Here is a 6817-nt window from a genome sequence, read left to right on the forward strand (position 1 = left end):
TGCGTGAAAAGCAAGGGTCATGAAAGGGAGATAACTAGCTTCATTTATACACAATCGGATTATATTTGTTTGATACACTGTTGTCAATATTAATGTGAATAATGAAAAACGCCTATAATGGACAAAACAAAAGAATTATAAATGAATAAAAAACAAATGGAAATAACAATTTGAGTTGAATAACTATATTTAACTAGATAAAGTTAACAAAATAGAATAAGAGAAAATATTCTAATAATAATAAATTCTATTAAAATAATAGAAAAGAATTAAAAAAAACTACGTACTTAGATTGGCACTATAGAGATAATCAACATAGATAGACATAAAAGATGTAGGCGAAAGAAGAAATTAAGGAAGAAGTAGAAAAAAATATATCGGGTTTGTGGATTGAATAAACCCGATATATTTTTTTTCTATTCATCTTAGATCAATTTATATCAATAAAATAAAAATCGATTTTTTCATTAGCGAAGACGCAATTTTAAGGTAATAAGTGTATAGTATGAATAGAACAAGAGAGAGGGGGAAATACTAAAGAAAAGGTTAGTCAAAGCTATATACAAGTTAAGTTATCACACCCTCGTTTTTTTATTTCATTAATAAAAATGGAATTTCGGTTATTGATTAAGGTGAAGTTCCGTAAAAACACCTGCCTTCTTTAAAATATCATGAACAGTTCCTGTAGGTTGAGCACCCTTTTCAAGGAAATATAGAATAGCAGGAACATTTAAATAGGTTTGATTCTTTATCGGATCATAAAAACCCACTTTACGAAGATCTCTTCCTTCTCTTCGGCATCGAACATCAATTGCAATGATTCGATAAACGGCTCATTGGGATAGATGTAAATTTTAAGTACCCCCCCCAGAACCGTATAAGAAGTTTTCTCCTCGTACGGCTCGAGGAAATTCAAAGTTATGTATAGAATTCTAATTAATGTCAAATAGATCTATAGATTATTAAATCAATTAGACTATGATTTAAAAATTTTTTTCTTATTCTTTTGTTTTTCTTTTGAAAAAAAAAACTCATTCTTATCCCCATAACTCAAGTTGGATAACTCTCACGCAAAGGAAAAAAACCCTTAAGCTTAAGCATTTCATTTATTGAGCGGTCTCTAACCTCTTTATTTTTGCCTGTCTCCGTTAGAATCTATTTCGATTCTTCATTCTGATCTAGTTTAGTTATTGAGACAATTGAAAAAGATTTTTACTTGTTCCGGGATCCTTTATCCTTTCCTTGAATCATTGGGTTTAGACATTACTTCGGTGATCTTTAATCGTTTCAAAATGGTAGCAACATACCATTTTTTTTGATTTCCTTTTTATCAAAGAATCATATAAATAATGGATTCTCGTGTGATACACTTTTAATCCAATTTGATGTTTGAATTTGAAACTTGTTCGAATTGGATCCTTTCGATTTGTATACCGAACCTATACTTACGAAGTAGTTTTAACTTATTGATTGACACTAACCCTAGATCTCTGCCCTTGATAAATGAATCAATACTTTCTACTCGAGCTCCATCATGTACTATTTACATCAAAAACCCTAAAAAAAAAAAAGAGCTCGAGTGCAACCGAACAAACTATGTCGAGTCAAGAGCATCTTCATTCCTATATAATATAAAATGGTGGGTGTAAGAATCCACAGTGGATCATGTCCTTCAAGTCGCACGTTGCTTTCTACCACATCGTTTTAAACGAAGTTTTACCATAACCTCTAATTTCTTGGAACTGGTATGTAATTGATTCATTTATGGAATCATGTATAGTCATTGGGTTAGTTGGTCCATAGTAATCTATACTCTTATGACATGGGTAGTTTTTGAAAAAGTCTTAGCAATACTTCAATTTATTGAAACCCATATTTTATTGTATATATTGTATCAATAACATTTTTTTGTATGAGTGCAATATTTATTTCTCTATATATAGATATTTTCTAGATAGAGAGAGATTTTTTGAAATTTCTATAAAATCAATTAAGAAATAATTAATTACGAATAATTAAGAATCTCCATTTTTCAATTTCTTCATAGAATGGATTCACGAGTTTAACACTTCTTCGAGTACCAAGGACTCATAAGAAATAATTAAAAAGATTTACTTGATTGAAAATTTACTACCTAAATATTATATTATAATATTATTTGAATAAATTTTTGTAAAGGATTTATTACATTTGATTATGATAAATAAATGTATATTCGGGATTAACCCATCAATTAGATAGATCTAAAATAAAAAAAAAAAAAAGAAATAAAACGATAAAAATAGATAATAACAATACATACATATCAGCATTTTCTGCCTAGTTTATTTAACTTAAGAGACTCAATAATCTTTCCTTAAAATAAAGTGAAAAAGATGTATGAATTGTTACTTGGATTTACAATTATTCATTACAGACAAACATACGAAAAAATGAGGTGAAAAGAAATACATAATATGTTACATATGTAACTTGATTCTTTGTTAATCAGATTCGGGCAGATATTCAAATTGATATCTTCCGTTATGGATTAACTCCTATCTACCCCCAATTAGATCGAGTAGATGCATCATAAATAAAAAAAGGATCCTACGGGGGACTGGACTAGTTTCGGAGGTGCTAGACTATCTTGTATAAGGCGAAAGTCAAACAGATCTAGAGTAAACGATTGTTCCTACCTATTTTTTTTTATTTGACTCTAAAATTTAGTACCCTAAACCCTAAATAGGTCTTAAGTTTCTTAAGACCATTAATTCAATTCCATTAGTGCCAAAAACACAAGACCTTCGTGTTTATAATTCAGAAATCCACAGAAAAAAAATACTCGGGTTTCACAAACCATTTAAGAGATAGAGAATAATAGAGGCTTTCGCATTTCTGAAATGCATCATTATAAGAAAATAATAAAGAACAATCACATTCGATCTATATTTAGACTCTTAAGCATAAGGTTGTTTAAAACGGCAATCTATAGTCTGATATCGAATATTTTTCCATATATCTTATAATATACTATTATTATATATAATAATAATACGCATACTCTGGGACGGAAGGATTCGAACCTCCGAATAGCGGGACCAAAACCCGTTGCCTTACCACTTGGCCACGCCCCATTTATATTCAACACTAATAAACACTAATATTGGTAGTGCTTAGTCGTCAATTCCAGTACAAATATTTATAGAATAAATTAGATTGTTGCTCAGATTTTGATACGTTTATAGATCCAATTAAACTCAATTTATTGATCATTACATATAATTCCATTAAGATATTGTATGAAAGTAGGATTTCTTCTATTCTCGTTTTATTTGAGAATTGAAGGATTTTTGATTGGCTGAGTTCAAATCAAAGAAAGGTTTTTTGACCTACTTTATGTTATTAATTTTTCCCTTATCCCTTATATCATAGCAATAATAGGGGATTAATAACTCAATCAAATCAAAAGAAATACAATTATCTTCAAGAACAAAGAAAAAAAAATTGTTATGCTTAATATCTTAAGTTTCATCGGTATCTGTCTTAATTCTTTCCTTTATTCAAGTAGTTTTTTCGTCGCCAAATTGCCCGAGGCCTACGCTTTTTTGAATCCAATAGTAGATGTTATGCCAGTAATACCTCTATTCTTTTTTCTATTAGCTTTTGTTTGGCAAGCTGCTGTAAGCTTTCGATAATATTTTTAATACTGTCCGAGACAAATTCATGATTTACTAGAAAAAAAAAAAAAAAGATTCTAACTAGTTATAAGATCAGATAAGTTGTACATACAGTCTGAAGCTTTAAGTTGAATCCAATATTGAAATTATTCTATAGCTATGATAAATCTGGATCACTCTCATTTTCTTATTCTTACTTTTTTCCTTTGAACGACCCTCTTCGAGTCCCCCACAATATAGAATTGTGGGTATGAAATCCAATTTTGAGTAATCAAGGACTCAACTCTTAAAATTTTTTCCTATTTATAGAAATAACTTCACTGCATTTCTTGGTGTCAAACCAGATTAAAATAGAGAATCTATTCTCTTAAAAAAAAAATGATCTTGGAGATTGTGTAATGCTTACTCTCAAACTATTTGTTTATACAGTAGTAATATTCTTTGTTTCTCTCTTCATTTTCGGATTCCTATCTAATGACCCGGGACGTAATCCGGGGCGTGAAGAATAACAAAATCAGATTTTTTTTCCTTGCTTGATTTTGAAATGTTCTTAACATTTTATCTATTCCACATCTTTCCTCAACTATAAAAAAATACCAAGTAATTGACAGAAACGGAAAGAGAGGGATTCGAACCCTCGGTACAAAAAAATCGTACAACGGATTAGCAATCCGACGCTTTAGTCCACTCAGCCATCTCTCCCCAAATTGAAAAAGGATAATTACTATGATACATTGTATAAAAAATAGAAAATAAAGGCTTGAAAAAAGCCCTTCTTTATCTCTCTTTATTATCTTTATCTACCCCTTTATAGATATATAATTTCATTATATTGATATAGATAATTATCTAGATATATCGATGGATATCTATCAAATCGATAAAAACTTTTTTTTATTAGGAATTCCATTTAGATAAATTAGATTTCATTAGATAAGGGCTCAAAAGAAGAGATATCTTCAATCCTAATATATAAATAATACCAATATATTAAAGATTCATAAAAATATTTATAAATAAAAAGAAAGTACCTTTTTTAGTTTATTTCATCCGAAAAGCCCTTTTCTTTTTATTTTTAGTTCCACGGCCTGGCCTGGTCAGTACCTAGCCGGGCTTTTTTTGTTCCAATAAATCGTAGATCAAATTATTTATTTGATTTGAAAATGTTTTTGAAAAAAAAAAAAAATAGAAACAACAAGAATCCTAAGAAGATTTATTATTTCAATTCCTATGATACAGAAAAAGATGATATAGAATCAAGGTTCGATTTCTTATTATTATTTTTTAGTACTTTACTAGAATAAAAAACTTGTTAATTAGTTAATTAAAACGAGTCCTCTTTTCCTAATCTCATTAGTGGCCCTGATGAAAATACGTCAACGCTCAAATTTTCATGATTATTTTCTGATCCGATCTTTTTATTACTTATTAATACGACTTATTTTCGTCTTCGACAAAAGGTCCATTTATATACAATAATTGCATTGTAGCGGATATAGTTTAGTGGTAAAAGTGCGATTCGTTCTATTAATCCCTTAATAGTTAAGGGATCCTTCGGGTTGATTAATATTCCGATCAAAAACTTTATTTCTTAAAAGGATTTAATCCTTTACCTCTCGATGAAAGATTCGAGGAAAAATAAAAATTCTCGTGATTTGTATCCAAAAATATGTTCTAAATTGAAAAAATTGGATCATGAAATTACGAAACATAATTTTATTGAATTGGATCAATACTTCCAATTGAAGGAATAAGGGATCCATGGATAAAGGTGGAATTTTTTCTAATCGTAACTAAATCTTCAATTTTTTCTTTGTATAAGGGAGATTGAAGCAAAACAAAATAGCTATTAAACAATGTCTTTGGTTTACTAGAGACGTCGACATCGTTTTTTTAGCTCGGCGGAAACAAAATACTTTTCCTAAGGATTATATTAAATAGAAATAGGGAACGAAATAAATAACTGGAAAGATTGTTATAATCTCCTCTTGTATAGGGATCATCTATAAAGCGGGTCCTTTTGAATGCATTCAGACGGAAAGGCTGACATAGATGTTATGGATGGTATTTTTTTTTGTTTACATCTTATAAATTTAGGAATTTATCCATCTTCCATAAAGGAGCCGAATGAAACCAAAGTTTCACGTTCGGTTTTGAATTAGAGACGTTCAGTTCAAAATGATGAATCAACGTCGACTATAACCCCTAGCCTTCCAAGCTAACGATGCGGGTTCGATTCCCGCTATCCGCTTATCTTATCTTATAATATTCTTATCTTATAATTTATATATATTATAAATAGAAATTAATTAATAATGGAATTACTCAAATAAAAATTTTCAATTTACTTAATTTTAACTAAATTTTAACTAATGTATTAGTTAATGTAATGCATCATTGAATTCAATATGCAATTTCCGGAATTCTCACACATTTTTTTTACGAACAAGAGAGGTGAAAATACGAAAAAAAAAATTGGAATCAAAAGCGTCCATTGTCTAATGGATAGGACATAGGTCTTCTAAACCTTTGGTATAGGTTCAAATCCTATTGGACGCAATTTTTTTTCATATATTTTTTTTTAGTTTTAAATTTTCTATATCATGTCAAGAAAGGAAAGATTTTGAATGATTTGAATAAGAGACGCTTATTTATTAATAGTAATTTATAAATTAGTTTTAATATTAATTGTAACTCTAGTTTTAGATTTATTATATAAATAAACTAATAATTCAATTCTGTTTTATTTGAAGATAAGATATTAGTAGAAAGGATATTCAAATTCCAAATATTAAGATATTTATGATATTCTAAATATATTATTAGAAATATAATCTAATTTTAACTTTAACTATATTTATAAAAAAATTTCTTAATTGTATTTACATTTCATTTTAATATTGATATATATTTCTAGAAATATTATCTACTTTCTTTAATATATTTATATATATTTTTTATTTTATATAAATTATATATATATATATTCTACCTACTAACACCTAATAAATGAAAAGAATGAAATTATTTCATGTTTCAATTTTAACATTTGAAAGTTCTAAAATTGATTTATACTTTACTTGTTTTCTTTTATACTTGGTCTTGAAGTAGAAAACGTTCCATCTGTTCCTGAATAGCTTCTTTCAAAAGGGCTTCCG

The 6817-nt window shown here is 28.3% G+C and overlaps 1 non-coding gene across 1 annotated transcript; it reads right to left on the reverse strand.

Annotated features, from left to right (window-relative positions):
- Positions 1-4273: 4273 nt before the first annotated feature.
- Positions 4274-4361, reverse strand: TRNAS-GCU (transfer RNA serine (anticodon GCU)). Its single transcript has one exon. It is a non-coding gene; the product is annotated as a tRNA-Ser (tRNA).
- Between the last annotated feature and the right edge of the window lie 2456 nt (positions 4362-6817).

This window comes from Cucumis melo, unplaced genomic scaffold (assembly GCF_025177605.1).
Source record: "Cucumis melo cultivar AY unplaced genomic scaffold, USDA_Cmelo_AY_1.0 utg001376l, whole genome shotgun sequence".
Classification (NCBI taxonomy): domain Eukaryota; kingdom Viridiplantae; phylum Streptophyta; class Magnoliopsida; order Cucurbitales; family Cucurbitaceae; genus Cucumis; species Cucumis melo.